We start from the raw sequence: 21,644 nt of genomic DNA, 5'->3' as shown, positions 1-21,644 counted from the left end.
TCCTCTTGGGCACCATCCCTCCACTCTTCCAAACATGATGTCCCTTTTCAAGGACCAGTCCCTCCTTGCAACATGTCCAAAGTATTTCAGAATGTAAGATGAAGCTTTCGAATCCTTGACTCTAAGGAGCATTCTGGCTTCACCCTCTCAAGGACAAACCTACTTGTTCTCCTAGCAGTCCATGGTATATTCAACACTCTTCTCCAGCGCCACAGATCAAAGTCATCAATTCTCCTTCTATCATCCCTATTCACTGTCCAACTCTGATGCATAGCACATAATTGCGAAGACTATAGACTGGATTAGGCACACCTTAGTCTCTAGCCTGATGTCGTTGCTCTTCAATACTCTTGAGAGGTCCCTGATAGCTGACGTTCCCAGTGCAATTCATCTCTTGATTTCCTGGCTGCTGCTACTAAGAGTGTTGACTGTGGAACCAAGCAAACTAAAACTGTTAACTATCTCAATCTCTTCACCATCTTTACTGATACTGCCAATTGGCCCAGTGGTGAGAATCTTTGTTTTCCTGACATTGAGCCTCAATCCATATTGGAGGTTGCAGTACTTGACCTTCTGCAGCAAGCGCTTCAGGCCCTCCTCAGTTTCAGCAAGGAGGGTTGTGTAATCTGCATAACACAGGTTGTTGATGATTCTTAAAGCAATCCTGAGGCCAATTCCTCCATGAACAGCCCAATGTCTCAGATGATCTGTTCTGCAGACAAAATACATCCCTGACAAACCCCCTTTTTGATTTTGAACCATGTAGTGTCTCCTTGCTCTGTTCTGATGACTGTCTCTTGGTCCAAGTTTAGGTTTCACATAAGCACAATCAAATGTTCTGGGATTCCCATTCTTCTCAGAGTCAGCCATAGCTTGTTGTGATCGACACAGTCAAAAGAGGTTAATGAGAGGAAACATAGTGATAGGGAGGGAAAGAGAGAGAGGGCATGCGAGAGCATGCGAGAGAGAGCAGAATCTTATAGATTAAGCCTGAAGGAAGTTTCTAGAACATTTTATGTACTGTGGGTGAATAACATTTTATTTACATGTCAGAAAGCTCACCAGTCTTCTGTGTGGAGAGTATACTGTAAGGGAAGGAGGTTCCGAGACCGAGCAGACAGGTGGCTCTTGCGGTCGTCTGACAAAGACATGCTGGGGTTTGGACCATGTTTGTGTTAGCCCAGTTGAGACTGTGATAGGACTTGGTCCCAGCTACCCTTCTTGTCTTCATCTCCAATCACTTCCTCTCTTAAGAACTCTAGTGTGGCCATACTGACCTCTTTCCTGTCCCTTGAATGCAATTATTTTGCACACTTCAGAGGGCTTTTCCATCTGTTGTCTCCTCTGCTTGGAATCTTTTTATCTTACAGCTTCCTGGCTTGCTCCTTCATCTGAATCTAGTTTCTGAATAAAAGTTCCTGAGAGCCATTGTTGGTCTCCTCTTTACTTTCTATTATCTTTTTCTTTAAACCACATATTGTCAATGAACATATTATACTTTTACTTGTTTATACACATATTTTAGTTTCTTTCTATTGTTATTATGTGCTTTCAAGTCAGAACCAACTCATAGCTGACCATCCAGTGAGTCCCCAGGGGCTGTAAGTCACACACAGGAGGAGAATGCCTACCTTTATAGTGTGGCGCACTCATGGACTCGAAATGATGCCTTTGGGTTGGCAGCACCCTAAGCCACCAGAGCTCCCCAGTGCTGTTAAGTGCTATCAAGTGGCTCTAACACCCTATTCATACAAAACAGTTGAAAAATATTATGGCTTGGGCAGGTGCACTGTAATCTTTGAACTGAAATTCTTGCCTTATAGTATTTTATAGAGGTCTTTGGCAGCAGATTTTCCCAAACACAATATACCATTTGAATTCTTGACTACTGTATCATTAGGTGTTGATTTGGGAAATCCTTGACAATTTCAATATTTCTTTATCATAGTAAGCAACATCATACGCATACTGGAAAGCTGTTGATGAGTCTTCCACTAATCCTAATGTCACGTTCTTCTTCATACTGCCCAACTTCTCAAATTATTTGCTCAACTTACACAGTGAATGCTGTTGTTGTTATTGTTATGTACAGCCAAGTTGGAAATGACACATAGCTGACCCTCTTCTGCATTTTCAGAGCCAGGAAGGATATGGTCCATCTTTCTCCAATGGAAGAGCTGGGGGTTTTGAACCATGTGCCTTTGGGTTGGCAGCACGACTCCTTACCACCAAGCCACCAGGACGCCCTACCAGCAGAAAAGGCATGGTAAAAAGATATAACCCTGATACACACCTTTTCTGAATTTAAACTACGGATGCTGCCCTGGATGTGCTCACCAAGTTGTGCCAAGAAATCTGGAGAACAACCACTTGGCCAACTGACTGGAAGAGATCTATATTTGTTCCCATTCCAAAGAAAGGTGACCCAACTGAGGGCGGAAACTACAGAACAATATCATTGATTTCACATGCAAGCAAGATTCTATTGAAGATTATCCAAAAATGACCGGAACAACACATCAGCATAGAACTGCCAGAAATCCAGTCTGGGTTTTAGAAGGGGTCGTGGTACCAGGGATATTGTAGCTGATGTTAGATGGATCTTAGCTGAAAGCAGGGAACACCAGAAGAATGGCTATCTGTGTTTCATTGATTATGCAAAGGCATTTGACTGTGTGGATCATAACAAACTGTGGCTGACTCTGAGAAGAATGGGAATCCCAAAACATTTAATTGTGCTAATGTGAAACTTATACTTGGGCCAAGAGGCAGTCATCAGAACTGAGCAGGGCAACACTGCACAGTTCAAAATTGGGAAGGTGTATGCCAGGGGGTGTGTCCTATCTCCATACCTTTTCAACCTGTATGCAGAGCAGATTATCCAAGAGGCTAGGCTCTATGAGGAGAAGTGTGGTGTCAGGATTGGTGGAAGATCTATTAACAATCTGCGTTATGCAGATGACACAACCCTGCTTGCTGAAACTGAGGAGGACCTCATGCACTTGCTGCGAAGAGTCAAGGACTGCAGCCTTCAGTATGGACTGAGGCTCAATGTCCAGAAGACAAAGATTTTCACCACTGGACCAATCGGTAGCATCAGGATGGATGGCGAAAAGATTGAGATTGTTCACAGCTTCAGTTTGCTCGGCTCCACAGTCAACACTCTTGGCACCAGCAGCCAGGAAATCAAAAAACGTATTGTGATGGGAAAGTCTGCTGTTAGGGACCTCTCTAAAGTACTCAGGAGCAACAGTGTCTCTCTGGAGACTAACTTGGGCCTGATACAGGCCATCGTCTTTGCAATCACCTGTTATGCGTCAGAGACTTGGATAATGACTAGGGAGGATAGAAGGAGGATTGATGCCTTTGAGCTGTGGTGCTGGAGAAGAGCATTAAATGTACCTTGGACTGCCAAGAAAACAAACAGATTCATCCTGGAGAGGGTTAAACCAGGTGGCTCCTTGGAGGCAAGAATTCTGAGGCTCCATCTAACATACTTTGGACATGTTGTAAGGAGAGACAGGTCCTTGGAGAGGGACACAATGCTTGGTAGGGTGGAGGGACGGCACAGGAGGGGAAGACCCCTCTATGAGGTGGATTGATTCAGTGATTGGGGTAATTGGGATGGGTGTGTCAGAGGCAAAGCAATTGGCACAGGATAGAGGAGGGTTTAGGGCTGTTGTACACAGGGTCACTAAGAGTTGCAAACGACTCAATGGCACATAACAACAACAACAACAGTATTCTCTTGGTCTATTCTAATGACTGCTTCTTGGTCCATGTCCAAGTTTCACAGGAGTGTAAGCCAATGTTCTGAAATTCTCATTATTCTCAATCTTATTAGTAATTTATTATGATCTGCTTGGCTAACTATCTTTACATTGTCAATAAACATAAATAAATATATATACTCCTGGTACTCTTTGCTTTCATCCAAGATCCATATGATGTTTGTAGTAATAGTGCGTGTTCAATATGAATCCATGTTGAATTTATGGCAGTTTCTTGTGACTGTACATCTTCAGCCATTTTTTTTTAACAATTATCAACAAAATTTTACTTGCATGTAATATTAATGGTACTATTTGGTAACTTCTGCATTTGATTGGACCACCTTCCCTACCCACCTCACTCCTCCCCACCCCGAAATGGGCACAAATATAGAACTTTTCAAATACATTGGCCAAGTAGCTGTCTTCCAAATCTCCTCCCCTTACCAGACTATGAGTCCCTTCAAGGTAGGTATTTTTGTCTCTTTAGTCACTTTTGCATCTTACATTACATTACATTACATTACATTACATTACATTACATTACATTACATTACAGCTTAGATCTGACATTAAAAAGGGCTGTGATTTAAAAAAAAAAGTCGTGGTAGAGTGATTATGGAACAGTCACAATACATACTAGTTTCCATTTAATGCACCTAATTATTGGCACAGGATAGAGCAGAGTTTAGGGCTGTTGTACATCGGGTCGCTATGAGTCGCAAACGACTCGATGGCACATAACAACAACAACAACAATGTTGTTATTGTTGTTGTTGTTGTTGTTAGGTGCCATCAAGTTGAGTAGGACTCTTAGTGACTCTATGATCAATGGATGAGAACATATCCTATACCACGCCATCCTTACAATCTCCAACACGCTCAAGCCTATTACTGCAGTCACTGTGGCAATCTACCAGGTGGAGGGTCTCCCTCTCTTTAGCCACCCTCCACCTTTCAAGCATGATGTTCTTCTCTAAGGCTCATAATGTTACTGAAACAAAAGAAAAATTAGTTTTATCAGGTTGATTCTTCCCTATGACCACAGAGCAAAAATGTACTCTAGAAGGTTCTGAATAGGTCATTTTCAGAAGTAGATTACTGAACCTTACTTCTGAGGCATCTATAATTTAGTTCTTTTTTGCCAACCAGGGACACCTACAAAGTAGGTATAACTTCTTTTTTTTATAAACTAGTAAAATGAGAGGATGACCTTGTGTTTTGGATGATATCCTTGATATCATTCCACAATAACTTATCTGGCTTTCCATCATTAATGTCCAATGTATAAAATCCATTCTTAAGATGATTTCAAATTCAGTTAGGATACATCCAAGGTCACATTTTGTTTCTAATGGACTTGTTTGACTTTTTCCAACTACATTTGAACTTGCATATGGTTAGATGATGATCTGTTTGGCAGTCAAATCCTGGCCTAGATTTGACTGCTGATATTAAGCTTCTTCAAAATCTCTTTCCATAGATATATATGGTTCCTATGTGTCAATCAGGTGAAGTCCGCATGTATAGTCAACATTTACATTTTTTTTTAAAAAATGAACTTTTCTCCTTTTGTTTTCTACATTTGAGACGGATTAAAAAAAATTGTAGCATGAGGGATTTCATTGCTGATGCCAGATGGATCTTGTCTGAAAGCAGAGAATACCAAAAAGATATTTACTTGTGTTTTATTATTTATGCAAAGGTATTTGACTATGAATCATATCAAATCTTGGTTGGCATTGAGAAGAACGGGAATCCTAGGACACTTAATTTCTGTCATGCAAAACCTATACAGAGACCAAGAAGCAATTGTCTTTACAGAACAACAGAATTCTACATGGTTTAAAATCAGGAAAGGTGTATGTCAAGGTTGTATCCTTTCTCCATACCTATTCAATCTGTATGCTGAGCAAATAATTTAAGAAACCAAAGTACATAAAGAATGTGGCGTGCATCTAAATTCCAAAATCAATCTCCATAATAGTCTATGTGTTTTCTACTGCTAAAGGGGCCCTTTAGAGTAGTGAGAGAAGATCTTCACCCTGAAACCCACAGCGTCCCTTTTCAGCAGGAAGTAGCTAAGCGAATATGCCATCCCCTTTTCCTTATGAATCAGGGTGAAGTCTCTCTCAGGGAGGAGTGATAGGGAATGGCAAAGGACACACTGACAAAGGAGATTAATCAGAACTGGCTTTGACAAGCACTGTGACAATTGGACAATTAAAACAGACATTCGGGGGAGGGGGGAGAAGAATGAACTGGGGAGGAGGGTAGAGAAAACAGTGCAACAATGAATGAATGAGAACCCAAAATCTCTGTAAATGTTCATTAAAACTAATAAAATTTAATAATAATTAAAAAAAAGAAGAATGTGGCATCAGGTTTGGAAGAGGACTCATCAACAACCTGTGTTATGCAGATGACACAACCTTACTTACAGAAAGTGAAGAAGGCTTCAAGTAGCTGCTGAAGAAAAGCCAAAGGCTATAGCCTTCAATATGGATTATATTTCAACATCACAAAACCAAAAATCCTTACCACTAGACCAATAGGAAATATCATGATACAAGGAGAAATGATTAAAGGTGTCAATGGTTTCATTTTTCTTGAATCCTAAATCAATATCCTGGGTAGCAGCAGTCAAGAAACCAAAAGTTGTGTTGCATTGGAGAAATCTACTATCAAGGACCTATCCAAAGTTCTACAAGCAAAGAAATCCGTTTAAAGACTAGCATACATCTGATCTAAGACTTAGCTTATGAAAGTTGAATAATAAATAAGGAAGATTGAAGAAGAATTGATGCCTTTGAATTGTGATGTTGGCAAAGAGTAATGAATATACCACAAACTGCCAAAAGCACAAACAAATCTGCCTTGAAGGAAGGTAAAACTTTATCTCACTTACTTACACATATTTTCAAGATGAATTAGTCCTTAGAGAAAGATATCACACTCAGAAAAGTAAGAGGGTCTGTGGCAGAGAGGAGAGAGACAGATGCAGTGGCTCCCACAGTGGACTTGAGAATGACAATTGATCTCGAGGATGGCACAGGATAGGGAAAAGCTCAGATCTGCTGTTCATAGGGTCACTATGAGTCATAGTCAATTTGATGGCGGATAACAATAACAATATGAGAGGGTTAAGACATAGCTCAATGTGACAAAGCTAATGGTGGCAGAACTGACATTTGAACTAGCTCTATTTTCTTCTAATATGTTCTCAATACAAAATAATATGTTCCAAAAGCCACCAACAATCTCCAAAGCTTCCAGGATCCCTGTTTTGATTCCTTAGTATGGAGACACAAAAGAGCAACAAATTGATGCTGAGAGAAAAAGAAAATTCTAGAATTGCCAACAAAAGTCATCTCTAAGGCTTCTTCTGAGAAACAGTGAGCTCGTCAAGGCCGTAGCAGATTGGTGAGCTAGGCTTCCCACAGCAATGTTAAAGTGCATGAGCAATACAACTTAGCAATCAGTAAGATTCCCTCCATATGAATGAACAAGTAAAATCTGGCCCCAGTTCCTATCTATAACATAAAAAAGTCACCTGGCAGTATTTTTTAAAACTGACTACACAGCAGAATAAACATGGAGCCAATTTAAGAGTATAGATGTCAACACTTTATCCCCGGAGAATGGCTGCTTCTGGAAGCCTGTGGTGAGGAAATAGGTCTTTTTAACAAAAAATTTAACAAAGTTAAAGTGGGAGTCAACACTATGGAATGGTTGAAAGCACAGTCTCAGGGGTCATAAAGAACTGATTTCAATCCTGACTCTACAACTTACTGTTTGTGAGACTTTGGAATTTACTCCCTCTATGTCCCAGATTCCTCTTCTAAGAAATGGGCCTAATAATGCTAACTCTGCCAAGGATTGGGTGAAAATGATGAGAACTGGTAATCGTAAAACACTTAAGAGTTATGCATGATACATACTGAAGTGCTATGTAAGTGTTTGTTAAATAATGAGACAGACAAGTAGGCTGCTGTTAGCTTGTGGGTGACCACGAATGAATTTTTCTGGTTTTGATTCTGCGTGAGTTTTGTTCCACTGCTTTCCAGAAGAACAAGGGAGCACAGTCCTCATTAAAGGCTTGTCACAGAGAGCACTGCAAACACCACTCCTGACTCACCATTGCATCTGTCTCAACGTGAATTAGGCCCTTTCAACTTTGACTTTGAACAACATGTCAGATCAGGCAGGGTTATTTGACATTGACATCAAATCACTGAATTGCTAAATCAAAAGAAATTTGAAAGATCACTGGTCAGCTTTATTTTTCAAGCATACATGGAATTTTTGCAATAAAAGTAACCAGATTCTAGGTTACAAAGCAAATCTTAAAAGACCCCCAAAAGAATTAGTATTATATATACCACATTCTTGAAACAAAATACAAGTAAACAAGAATTAACCAGGATTATCAAACACCCCACTCCCATGTCAATGGAAATGTAAAACACACTCACGAATAATTCATGGAATAAAGAATTTGTAACAGAGTTAACATTGTAGAAAGGCAGAATCAATTTTTAATTGTTAAATTTTTTTCCTTCACTATTGAATCCATAAAAACTAGAAGATCATAACTGGAGAATTAAGGAATGAATAAATAAATTAACAAGCTTAATGAAAAGACACTCAGATGTTTTTATTGAAAAAGAAATAAATGAGATTAATGAGTAAAACATCCAAATATATATATATATATATATATATATATGAACAATGCAATAAGCCCAGAAATATGAGGAGGAAGGAAGTGATAAATCGAACAGCAGGAATGAATGAAATAGAAGACAAAGAAACAATAGAGGGACTAAATAATGCCAAAAATCCCCTCTTTAAGAAATGTCAATAAAATAGATAAACATCTGGAATACTGATTGTTTTGTGCCTTTGAGTCACATAGTGACCCTATGTGCAAAATCCCTAAACCCTGCTCTATCTCTTGCCAGTCTTGTTTCTGACACACCTATTCCCATTACCCCAGTGACTGAATCATTCCATCTTCCTCTCCTGTGCTATCCCTCCACCCTCCCAAGCATGACGTCCCTCTCCAAGGACTGATCCCGCCTTGCAACATGTCCAAAGTATATCAGACGGAGCTTCAGAATACGGATTAGATTTTTAAAAAGAAAGATGCAATAAATATTTGTTTTTACAAAGGCAATCCATCTAAAGACAGTAGAAAGATTACTAATATCAAAACACAATTCTATGAAGAACTTCATACCAAGAATTTTGAAAACACATGCTAAATGGCCATTTTTCTATGATATTATAATTTAATAATATAGATTCAAGGTAAAAATAAAAATTTGAGTAGAACAAAGTCCATGATATATTCAATACTATTCTTCAACACACTAGCTCAAAGGCATCAATTCTGCTATCATCCCTAATCATTGTCCAGCTCTCCAATGCATAGCAAGTGATTACAAAGACCATGGCCTGTATCAGGCACACCTTAGTCTCCCCACTCATATCATTGTTCTTCAGTACTTTGGAGAGGTTCACTGACAGCAGACTTTCCTAATGTAATACGTCTTCTAATTTCTTGGCTGCTGTAGCCAAGAGTGTTGATTGTGGAGCCAAGCAGACTAAAGCTGTCTCAATCTCTTCACCATCTAGCATGATGCTTCCAATTGGCCCAGTGGTGAGAATCTTTGTTTTCTTTATGTTGAGCTTCAATCCATATTGAAGGTTGCAGTCTTTGACCTTCTTCAGCAAGGGCTTAGGTCCTCCTCAGTTTCAGTAAGCAGGTTTGTGTCATCTGCATAATGCAGGTTGTGGATGAGTCTTCCTCCAATCCTGATGACACATTTCTCCTCATAGAGCCCAGCCTCCCGGATAATCTGTTCTGCATATAGATTTGAAAAGGTATGGAGATAGGACACATCCCTGGCATACACTCTTCCCAATTTTGAAACATGTTGTATTTCCTTGCTCTGTCCTGACGACTGCTTCCTGGTCCAATCATAGGTTTTGCATAAGCATGATCAAGTGTTCTGAGATTTCCATTCTTCTCAGAGTTAGCCACAGTTTGTTGTGGTCCACACAGTCAAATACCTTTGCATAGTCAATGAAACACAGCTATACATTCCTCTAGTACTCCCTGCTTTCAGCCAAGATTTCATCTAACATTAGCTACAAAATGCCTAGTAGCATGACCTCTTCTAAAACCAGCCTGCACTTCTGGTAGTTCTCTGTTGATGTGCTGTTCCAGTTGTTTTTGGATAACATTCAGCAGAATCTTGCTTGCATGTGATGTTGTTGTTGTTGTTGTTGTTGTTATGTGCCATCGAGTCGCTTGCAACTCATAGTGACCCTATGTACAAGAGCCCTAAATGCCGTTCTATATTGTGCCAACCTTGCCGTCTCAAACACACTCATTCCCACCACTCAACTCACAGACTCAATCCATCTCATCAAGAGTCTTCCTCTCCTGCACCGTCCGTCCACTCTCCCAACATGATGTCCCTCTCCAAGGACCAGTCCCTCCTTGCAACACGTCCAAAGTATGTCAGACAAAGCTTCAGAATCCTTGACTCCAAGAAGCATTCTCGCTTCACTTTCTCCAGGACAAACCTGTTTGTTCTCCGAGCAGTCCATGGTATATTCAACACTTTTCTCCAGCACCACAGCTCAAAGGCATCTTTCTTTTTTTTTTAATTTTTTTTTCAAAGGCATCTTTCTATCATCCCTATTCACTGTCCAACTCTCTGATGCATAGCACATAATTGCAAAGACTATAGCCTGGATTAGGCACACCTTAGTCTCCAGCCTGATGTCGTTGCTCTTCAGTACTCTTGAGAGGTCCCTCACAGCTGACTTTCCCAATGCAATTCGTCTCCTGATTTCCTGGATGCTGTTACCAGGAGTGTTGACTGTGGAGCCAAATAAACAAAAACTGTTAACAATCTCAATCTCTTCACCATCCATACTGATGCTGCCAATTGGCCCAGTGGTGAGAATCTTTGTTTTCCTGATGCTGAGCTTCAATCCATATTGGAGGCTGCAGTCCTTGACCTTCTGCAGCAAGCGCTCCAGGTCCTCCTCGGTTTCAGCAAGCAGGGTTGTGTCATCTGCATAACGCAGGTTGTTGATGACTCTTCCACCAATCCTGAGGCCACATTCCTCCTCCTACAGCCCAGCATCTCAGATGATCTGTTCTGCATACAGACTGAAAATGTATGGAGAAAAAAATACATCCCTGATGGACGCTCTTCTTGATTTTGAACCATCCAGTGTCTCCCTGCTCTCTTCTGATGACTGCCTCTTGGTCCAAGTATAGGTTTCACATTAGCACAATCAAATGTTCTGGGATTCCCATTCTTCTCAGAGTCAGCTATAGCTTGTTGTTATCCACACAGTCAAAAGCCTTTGCATAGTCAATGAAGCACAGATAGACATTCTTCTGGTATTTTCTGCTTTCTGCCAAGATCCATTTAATATTAGCTGTAATATCCCTAGTACCATGACGTCTTCTAAATCCAGCCTGCACATCTGGCAGTTCTCTGTTGACATATCGTTCCAAATATCTTTGGATAATTTTCAGCAGACTCTTGCTTGCATGTGATATCAATGATATTGTTTGATAATTCCCGCACTCAACAGAGTTGGATCTCCTTTCTTTGGAATGGGAACAAATATCGATCTCTTCCAGTCAGCTGGGTGTCCTTCAAATTTCTTGACACAACTTAGTGAGCACATTCAGAGCAGTGTCTGTTTGTTGAAATATGTCAATTGGTATGCTGTCAACTCCTGAAGACTTGTTTTTTGCTAATTCCTTCAGAACAACTTAAACTTCCTCTTTCATCACCATAGGATCTTGTTCATATGTTATTTCATTAAATTCCTCTGTGTCAGCCAATTCCTTCTGATACAGTGACTCTGTGTACTCCTTCCATCTTCTCTTGATACTTCCTGGATCATTTAACATTCTACCCAAAGTATCTTTCTTTAAGTATTGCCACCCATGGCTTGAATTTGTTTTTCAACTCCTTCAGCTTAAGAAACGCTGAGCTAATTCAGCCCTTTTGATTTTCTGATTCCAGCTCTCTGTACATTTCATTATAGTATCTTGCTTTGTCATCCCGGGCTGCCTTATTATTCAATAATTTCCTCACTCTGTGGTATTGGACAGGAGTATTGAATATACCATAGACTGCTAAGAGAACAAACAGATTTGTCCTGGAGAGGGTGAAATCAGGCTGCTCCTTGGAGGCAAGGATTTTGAGGCTTCGTCTGACATACTTTGGACATGTTGCAAGGAGGGACTAGTCCTTGGAGAAGGATGTTATGCTTGGGAAGGTGGAGGGACAGTGCTGGAGATTGATGGATTGATTCAGTGACTGGGATAATGGAGGTAGGTGTGTCAGAGACAGTGAAATTGGCACAGGTTAGGATGTTCATAGAGTCACTATGAGTCACAGGTGACTTGATGTCACTTAACAATAACAACAACAGAACAAAGTCACTAATCAAATCTAAAATGAAATATCTACCCACCAAAAAGCCAACCCAGCAGTAGGTTCAGATATTTTAAAAGTGAGTTCAATTCAACTTCTGCAAAACAATCCAACCCTTCTCTAATGCATCATAGAGAACACACAATTTATGCCACAAGGTACACTCAGTCTTCAAACAAAAATCAGAAACACAATATAAGAAAGGAAAATGTAAATCTGAAGATAACTCAGCAAATAGAAGTGTCTAGCCTGGTTGATGGGGACTTACAAGCCTCTATAAGCTCATGAGTCTTTAAGAAATCAATATTGTTAGGTGCTGTCAAGTCGAATACGACTCATAAGCGACCCTATGAGAAAAAGATCTGATTCCTGTTCTATCCTGAGCCATCCTCACACTTCCTGACACACAAGAGCCCATTGCAGCAGTTACTGTATCAATCCACTTGGTTGAGGGTCTTCCTCTCCTTTGCTGACCCTCCACCCTTCCCTACATCATATCCTTCTCCAAGGAACAGCACCTCCTAGCAACATGCCCAAAGTATCTGAGGCAAAGCCTCATAATTCTTGCCTCCAAAGAGCACTCTGGCTACACCATCTCCAAGACATATCTGTTCATTCTCTTGGCTATCCGTAGGATGTTCAGTGCTCTTTTCTGATACCACAGTTCAAAGGTGTCAATTCTTTTTCTGTCATGCTTATTCATTGTACAACTCTCAGACGCATAGCAAGTAATCAGAAAGACTATGGTTTAGATCAGACACACCTTAGTCTTCAAATTGGCATCACTACTCCTCAATAATTTGGAAAGGTCCCTAACTGCAGATTTTACTTCTTTATATATACAGATTTATTTTTATCTCTTCTCTCTCTCTCTCTCTCTCTCTCTCTATCTATCTATCTATCTATATATATATATATATATAATCTTTTACCTTTATATATATAAATAATCCTCACTATTTTTCCAGGTAAATCAACCTAAAGTAGAAACTATAAAGAACAGATATCTTAGCCTATAGGATGTCCCAGCCTATAATCATTGCATAAGATTGCATGAGTAGATGATCAGGTCTTTTCTCCTGTGGGCTTGAACCACTGACCTTATAGGTAGCATCTGAATGGTTATCTATTGCACCATCAGTGCTCCTTTCATGCTTACTAGTCATCCAGAAAATACAAATTAAATCATACAGTAAATGATAAAATTTTATCCCTACTGTGCTTCATATACAAAAATAAATTCTAGAAAGTTATAATCTAAATGTAAACAAGTAATCTTTTAAAAATGTAGAGGAAAAATTGAGAATATTTTAATGATCTTGGAAGCTGAAAGAGATACATAAATAAAAAGGGTTGATTCCCTTCAACAACATGGTGACCAGACAACTGAGTTATAACAAGCAATGTTCTAATGATGTTGGATTCCTACCTAATACCATGTATAAAAATTATTTCAAAATTAATCAAAGAGCTAATGATAAGAGTTTAAAAAAGATAAAACACTGAAAACATAAAGTGCAACAATAACTGAATGGAAATCCAAAGTCTCTGTAAATTTTTACTGAAATTAATAATAAATTTAAATAAAAGAAAAAAAAACTCTGAAAACAAAGCACATTAAATCTGGTCATTTTTACAGTTTTAGAAAGCAAGGACATGGTAAACCTTCATAACTTTCATGACTCTGAATTCATAGCTATTACATCAAAAACACAAACAACTAAGAAAAAAAAACAAAACACCACTACCAGAATTGGACCATAAATAAAAACACATATGCTTCCAGCCAATATCTAGGTGAAAAATGACCTACAAAGCTGGATAAAATATTTGAAAATTACATATCTGATAAGGATTTACAGGATAAGGATATAAGGATTTATATCTAGAATATAAAAACCCTAAATTTTAGAAAGTAGACAACAATCCAAAGAATATATATAAATGTTCATCCATTAAACACACACACACAAATTTTCACTTGCTGCAAAAGGTCAAGGAGTATAGTTTCAATATGGTTTTAAGCTCAACATCAAGAAGACAAAAATTCTGACCACTGGGCCAACTGGCAGCACCAGGAGAGAAAAAAGACTGAGATTGTCAGCAATTTCAATTTGTTCGGCTCCACAATCAACACTCTTGGTACCAGCAGTAAAGATATGAAGATGAATTGCACTGTGGAAATTTGCTGTCAGGGACCTCTCCAAAATGCTAAAGCAATAATGTCAGTCTAGAGACTAAGGTGCACCTGCTCTAGGCCATGGTCTTTGCAGCGTATCAGAAAGCTAAATAATGACTAAGGATGATAGAAGAAGAATTGACCCTTTTGAATTCTAGTGCTGGAAAAGAGTACTGAACATACTACAGAATGCCAAGAGAACAAACAGGCCTATCTTGCAAAGGCTATTCCTTAGAGGCAAGGATTTTGAGGCTTCTTCTCACAAACTTTGGGCACGTGGCCAGGAGGGACAAGTCCTTGGAGAAGATATAACACTTGGAAGGATGGAAGGACAGCTCAGCAGAGATCCTAGATGAGATGGATTGACACAGTTACTGGGGTGATAGGGGTAGGAGTGTCAGAGTCAGTGAGACTGGCTCAGAACAGGGCAGGGTTCAGAGCTGCTCTTCATAAGGTCGGTATGAGTTGCCTGAAATGGCACATAACAATAACAAAAACAATCTACTGCTGGTGGAAACAAAACAGCCTTGTCACTGAGAGAGACAGTTTCACAGCTCTTCAAAATTTACCATTAAAAAGGTAATTCTTCTAAAGAAATACCACATGAGTTTGCAATTCCGTTCCTATGTATATGTCCAAAAGTACTGAAGGCAGAGACTCAGATATTTGTATACAATATTTAAAATAGCCAAAAGTTGGAAAAGACTCAAGTATTCATCAACAAATCAAAGGATAAACAAAGTATGGCACACAGTGGAAAATTGTTTGCCTTAAAAAGAATGATGTTCTACTATATTTTACATAATAGATGGACTTTGAATTTATACTAAGTGAAATAGGCTATATATACAAAGACAAATATTGTAGTATTTCACAGATACTAAATATCTATAGCAGGCAAACTCATAGAGGTAGAAGGTAAGTTAGGGTTTGAACCACAGTCTTGGGGAACATGAAGGTCAACTGATCAACCATAAAGACAATGTCCTACAACTTACTTTGGTGAGGAGTGACTAGGGTCCTGAAAGCTTGCAGGCAGTCTATGAAAGTAAGACTACTGATTCCCGCCCCCCCCCCCCGCCCCCGTCTGAAACAAGAGTAGAGAGAAGCAGAGGTTTGTAGAAGCAATTATTCCAAAGGACATGAATGAAATTCCAAGTGGAAGAACTTTATGACAGTTCTTAAGCCATAGATGGCCTGGTTACCATCTATTACCACATTCAAACAGATTACAGCAGCAGATTCTGGGCAGAATTGGGATATATGTGGCACAAGAGTTAAAAATATTAAAAAGGCCAGGTTTTGTTCTGCATCAGTGGAAAATGCTGGCCCATGCAGTGTGGGTGGGACACTGGGGAGCCTCTACTAAGGGGTTCTGTGAGGGCTCTCCTCTGCATTCTGTGGTGCACCTCCTCAGGATTGCCCAGTACCGTAGTACTGTTTGTGCTGCACTAGGAGGCCTGGGTGGTGAAGTAAATGGGCCAATTCCACCAGATCCTGGAGCCTGGCTTGAACATCCTCGTCCCTGTGGTAGATGGGATCGGATATGTGCAGAGTCTCAAGGAACTTGTCATCAACATGCCTGGGCAGTCAGCTGTAACTCTTGACAGTGTGACTCTGCAGATTGATGGAGTCCTTTACTTATGCATCATGGACCCTTACAAGGTAAGCTATGGCATGGAAAACCCCAAGTCTGGTGTCACCCAGCTAGCACAGACAACCATGAGAACTTGGCAAACTCTCCCTGGAAAGTCTTTCAGGAGTGGAGTCCCTGAATGCCAGCATTGTGGATGCTATCAACCAGGCTGCCAACTGCTGGGACATTTGGTGCCTCCATTATGGAATCAAGGATATCCATATGTCACACTGCATGAAAGAGTCAATGCAGATGCAGGTGGAGGCAGAGCTGCGGAAAGGGGCCACAGTTCTAAAATCTGAGGGGATTCAAGAATTGGCCATTAATGTGGCAAAGGCAAAGAAGCAAGCCCAGATCCCAGCTTCCAAAGCAGAAAAAGCTGAGCAGATAAAACAAGCAGCAGGGGAGGCCAGTGCCATTCTGGCCAAGGCCAAGGCTAAGGCTGAAGCATCTTGGTTGCAGCTCTGACACATGACAGAGATGCAGCAGCCTCACTTAATGTCACTGAGCAGTATGTCAATGCCTTCTCCAAACTGGCTAAGGACTCCAACACCCTGCTGCCTTCCAATCCTGGAGATGTTATCAATATGGGTGTTTACAAACACTAACCAAGGCACCAGGGGCCCAGGATCCAGTTTCCAGTGGAAGCAGAGATGCCCAGCAAACAGATGCAAGGAGTTTGATGGAGTCAAGCTGAGTTAATGGAGCTGGACTTGGCCAAGGAGGTTGGGGACCAAGAAGTGACACTCGGACTTTGGCTTTGGCCTCCTAGCTGATATTTTAGTTTTTTGTTGTTTTGGGGGGGGGTGTTTTGTGTTTGGTTTTTTCTTTTCCCCCAATATGAACTTTGATCATGTAATAATGATGCCATCACATACACACACACAAGGCCAGGTTTCTATTGTTAATTTAGAGCACTAAAAGGGAAGATCTGCCCTGGAGATAAACTTGTTAGAATCTGATAGTAGGTGTTGGGACTTGTTTGAGGGGAAAAATTTAGAACTACCCAGTACTCTGAGGAGATTTACATTTGAATAGATTTGTGGACCCACCTTAGACTTTTTAATAAAGAGATTCACATTCAAAGGAAAGGGAAGTTTGCCACTGCTGCTGGAATGAGATAATGTCTCACTGTGGTTTTGATTTGCATCTCTCTTACTGCCAATGATTTTGAGCATTTCTTCATGTCTGTTGGCCATTCTAATATCTTCCTCTGTGATCAGTCTTCCCATGTCTTTTGCCTATTTTGTAATTGTGTTAATTGTCTTTTTTCATGTGGACATCCTATAGGATTCTGTAAACTTTTGATACGAGACCTTTGTCTTAAATGGTATTATCAATGGTGTTTTTCCCCAATCAGTAAGTTTTCTTTTCACTCTATTGGAAAAGGTTTTTCATTCACACAGGGATTTAATCTTTAGAAGGTCCTATTCATCAATTTTATCGTTTCCAGAGTGTACATATCTGGCTGTATTTGGCAGTAACTTTATACCATAGACTAAGTTGTCTTAAGTTTGATCCCAGTTTGTCTCTGGTGAACTTTATGATTTGTAGAGAGATTGGAACTCTTATACACTGTTGGTGGGATTATATAATGTACAATCACTGTGAAAGGCAGTTTGATGTCTCATCAGAAAGCTGAACATAGAAATTTCATATGCCCCAGCCATTCCATGGCTTGAAATATACCCCAAGAAAATGAGACCTGAGACACAAACGAAAACTTGTATAACAATGTTCATAGCAGCATTATTCACCTTTGCAAGAACATGGAAACAGCCCAAATGTACAACCACAATAGAATGGATTTAGAAACAATGGCACATTCATACAGTGGAATACTACCAGCAGACAAGAGCAATGATTTTCTAAATCACTACCTATCTTGGAGAGTGAAGTACACTAAGTGAACTACTTAATCCCATAAAGACAAATACAGTATAAGACCATTATTTTAGAATTAGAAAGATAACTAGTAAAACGCGCATGAGGATCTAAGGGGGAAGGGTGGGGATAAAGAGATGAGGATGGGTGGAGGGCGGTAATCATGTTGTTGTTGTTGTTGTTGTTGTTATGTGCCATCGAGTCCTTTGCAACTCATAACGACCCTATGCACAACAGCCCCAAACCCTGCTCTATCCTGTGCCAATCTCATTTCATTGCCTCTGACACACCCATCCCGATTACCCCAGTCACTGAATCAATCCATCTCATAGAGGATCTTCCCCTCCTGCGCTGCCCCTCCACCCTCCCAAGCATGATGTCCCTCTCCAAGGACCCGTCCCTCCTGGCAACATGTCCAAAGTATGTCAGACGAAGCCCCAGAATCCTTGCCTCCAAGGAGTAGCTTGGTTTAATCCTCTCCAAGATGAATCTGTTTGTTTTCCTGGAAGTCCATGGTACATTCAGCACTCTTCACCAGCACCACAGCTCAAAAGCATCCTCTCTCCTTCTGTCCTCCCTAGTGATTGTCCAACTCTCTGATGCATAACAAGCGATTGCAAAGACCATGGCCTGTATCAGGTGCACCTTAGTCTCCAGAGAGACACCATTGCTCCTGAGTACTTTAGAGAGGTCCCTAACAGCAGACTTTCCCATCGCGATATGCTTTTTTATTTCCTGACTGCTGGTGCCAAGAGTGTAGACTGTGGAGCTGAGCAAACTCATAGGGTCGCATAATCTGATGGGTGGAGGGAGGGGTATGTAAAGGAAATGGGAAAGATCCTGTGTAAAAAACAATGTATATAAATTTTTTAAGTAAATCAGTATAAAATAAAAATTTTATGTAAAAAAAGGGGGGGAGCTGAAAAGGAGAGAAGGAAGAAGCAGAAAGAACAAGACTATTTTAAAAACTGGAACAAGTTGTTTGACTTCTGAGGCAGTACAAAGTTGGTATCCATTTTCCAGTACTTGAGGTTGGAGTATGCTCACTCAGAAATCTCCTGGATCCACAGGAGTGGAAGTGGAAAGAGCACAAGGGATAAATGGGCTGAGCTTGCACAAGTTCCTTCAGTGCTTCCTTGCCCACCTAGCATACAAAGACACGTTGTTGAGCAGAAAAGGCTTGTTGGTTTGAAGAGCAGGGAATCCTGAGGACCTCTGGCTTGTTGACTTGACTTGGTCTCACATGAATTTAACGCTGGGAGAGGAGACCAACAGGTCAGAAATGTAAGGAGAAGAGTGGACTTCTGAGCCTGCAGCTGAAGCCCATTTGAACCGAGCCAGGAATGACTGAGGATGAGTTGACCAGAATCCAACCAGATGAAGAGAAGATGGTCCACACGGGGAACTGGGGCAGATAGCTGCAACCTGATGTCTTGCTCTGGATTGGACTTTGCATATGGATGCAGATACTCAAAAGTTTCCAAGTTGAATAGAGGATACCTCAGAGTTCTGGTTTGATGCTGTGTTGCTATGTACCACTGAGTTGGAACTGAACTGTAGCTGACCCTCCAGCGGGTTTTCAGAGGCAGTTAAACTCAGAAAGACTGCCTATCCTTCTCAAGCAGAGCAGAGCAGCTGGTGGGTTCAAACGTCATATCATCAAGATTATAGAACAGCCTCTTAACACTAGGCTACAGAGCTCCCAATGGTTTGATAGGGATGGGCAAATCAGCAATTGACTATCTAAAAAGGGGGATACTGAGGCATAAGACATGAAGTTTGCATGCTTTCACAACAGTTGGTGGTGGTTGGATGATTGTAAGGCAGGGGGAATCAAACCCCACAATAAAAATGAACAGAACATAATATAAATGAAAAGCTGTATGGAATATAATGTACATGTATGAAACATAATGTATATATGAATGATAAAAATATTCATTTAAAAAGGCCAGGTTTAGTGGTTCAGGAAAGACTGGTGGAATCCTCAAGCTATGGCCTTTATTCACCATTCAAAGTTGGAACAAAATTCACTTTTTTCAGGCAAACAATAGACAGACTTATAAAGTGTTCAATAACACCAGAGAAGCACTCACTGACAATAATCAACCATATAAAATCAGAAGAGCAACACCTGTCAAGGATAAAGCCCAGGTAGCAGGAAGGAATACAGAAACAAGGATAAAAGGGTAGAGGTAGGAAATGTGCAATTACATTGTGGGTATTATAATTAGTGTTATAAAACAAAGTATGTATTTATGATTGAATGAAAAACAATCTGCTTTGTAAACTCTCATTCAAATCACAAGAAAGATAGATGTGTGAGAGAGCGAGATGATAGATGGATAGGTGAGGGGTTACTAGAAGCTAGTAAGAATAGAGTTTCTACTCAAGGAATTCAGAGCTTCTGTTTAGGGTGATGAAAAGTTTTAGAAATAGTAGTGAAGATCAATGCTGGAAATATAATTAACATAACTGCTGCTGTGCTGTCAACCCAAATGCATGCGGTTCAAATCCACTAGCTGCTTCATGGGAGAAACTTTACTGTCTCCCACAGGAGACTCAGTTATAAGTCAGTTCTGATTCAATGATGGTACATAACAGCAGCAACAATATTGTAATTTAAAACTATTAAAATGTGTAATCATAATAAAATTTTCAAAAATAGAAGATTGATATATTTGCTTACATTCAAGGTAAAAAATAAAAGGGAATACCATTTCATAATCTCTGATAAGAAAAAATTAAATTTTGATATTATAAAAATAAGGTAGGGATATGAGACAACAAGAATTTTCAGAGTATTTTTAGGAGGATAAATGTATTTCATTATTTTAGGGGGGGAAGGCTACTTACACCCTATAAAGATGTGTATCAAGAAATTATATTATGAAATGATTTCTTACATAAATGTTCCAAAATACTGCTGTTGTTGTTAGGTGACATCAATTCCAGTACAAATCACAGTGACCCTATAAAGGCTGAACTCTGTCTATCCAATCTCATTCTTATTATCTCTGGAACTAAAGTCCATTGCTGAAATCATTGTGTCCATGCATGTGGTTGAGTGTCTTCCTCTCCTTCACTGACCCTCCATCTTTCCAAGCATGATGTTCCTTTCCAAGGAATAGCCTCGCCTACCTATATATCTAAAGTATGAGAGATGAAGTTGTACCATCTTTGCCTCCAAAGAGCATTCTGGTTGCACTTTTTCAAAGACTTACCTGTTTGTTTTTATGATAGTCCATGGAATACTCAGCTCCACTCTGCCACCTCAACTCAAAGGTATCAACTCTTCTTCTGTCATTCCGACTTATTGTTCAGCTCTCTGCTGTGGAGCGGGTGACTGAGAGGACAACAGCCTGAGTCAGGCACACCTTAGTCTTCAAATTTACATCATTGCTCTAAAGTATGTTGTTGTTGTTGTTGTTATGTGCCGTCGAGTCGCTTGCGACTCATAGTGTTGTTGTTGTTGTTGTTATGTGCCGTCGAGTCGCTTGCGACTCATAGTGACCCTGTGTACAGCAGCCATAAACTCTGCTCTGTCCTGTGCCAATCACACTGTCTCTGACACTCCCATCCGGATTATCCCAGTCACTGAATCAATCCACCTCATAGAGGGCATTCCCCTATAGTATGATATAATTTGATAAAGTTAACAAACATGCAAAAATACTATACAGTATTTATGGAAA

The 21,644-nt window shown here is 40.1% G+C and overlaps 1 protein-coding gene and 1 pseudogene across 1 annotated transcript in view; one reads left to right on the top strand and one right to left on the bottom strand.

Moving 5' to 3' along the window:
• Positions 1 to 21,644, bottom strand: part of ANO2 (anoctamin 2) — a 504,048-nt gene that overhangs the window by 175,113 nt on the left and 307,291 nt on the right. The gene's annotated exons all lie outside the window — the stretch shown is intronic.
• On the top strand, positions 15,798 to 16,762 carry LOC102858779 (annotated as a pseudogene).

The sequence above is a fragment of the Elephantulus edwardii genome, unplaced genomic scaffold (assembly GCF_000299155.1).
Source record: "Elephantulus edwardii isolate Elephantulus edwardi_28Jun2011 unplaced genomic scaffold, EleEdw1.0 scaffold00096, whole genome shotgun sequence".
Classification (NCBI taxonomy): domain Eukaryota; kingdom Metazoa; phylum Chordata; class Mammalia; order Macroscelidea; family Macroscelididae; genus Elephantulus; species Elephantulus edwardii.
This window is presented reverse-complemented; position numbering and strand designations above follow the sequence as displayed.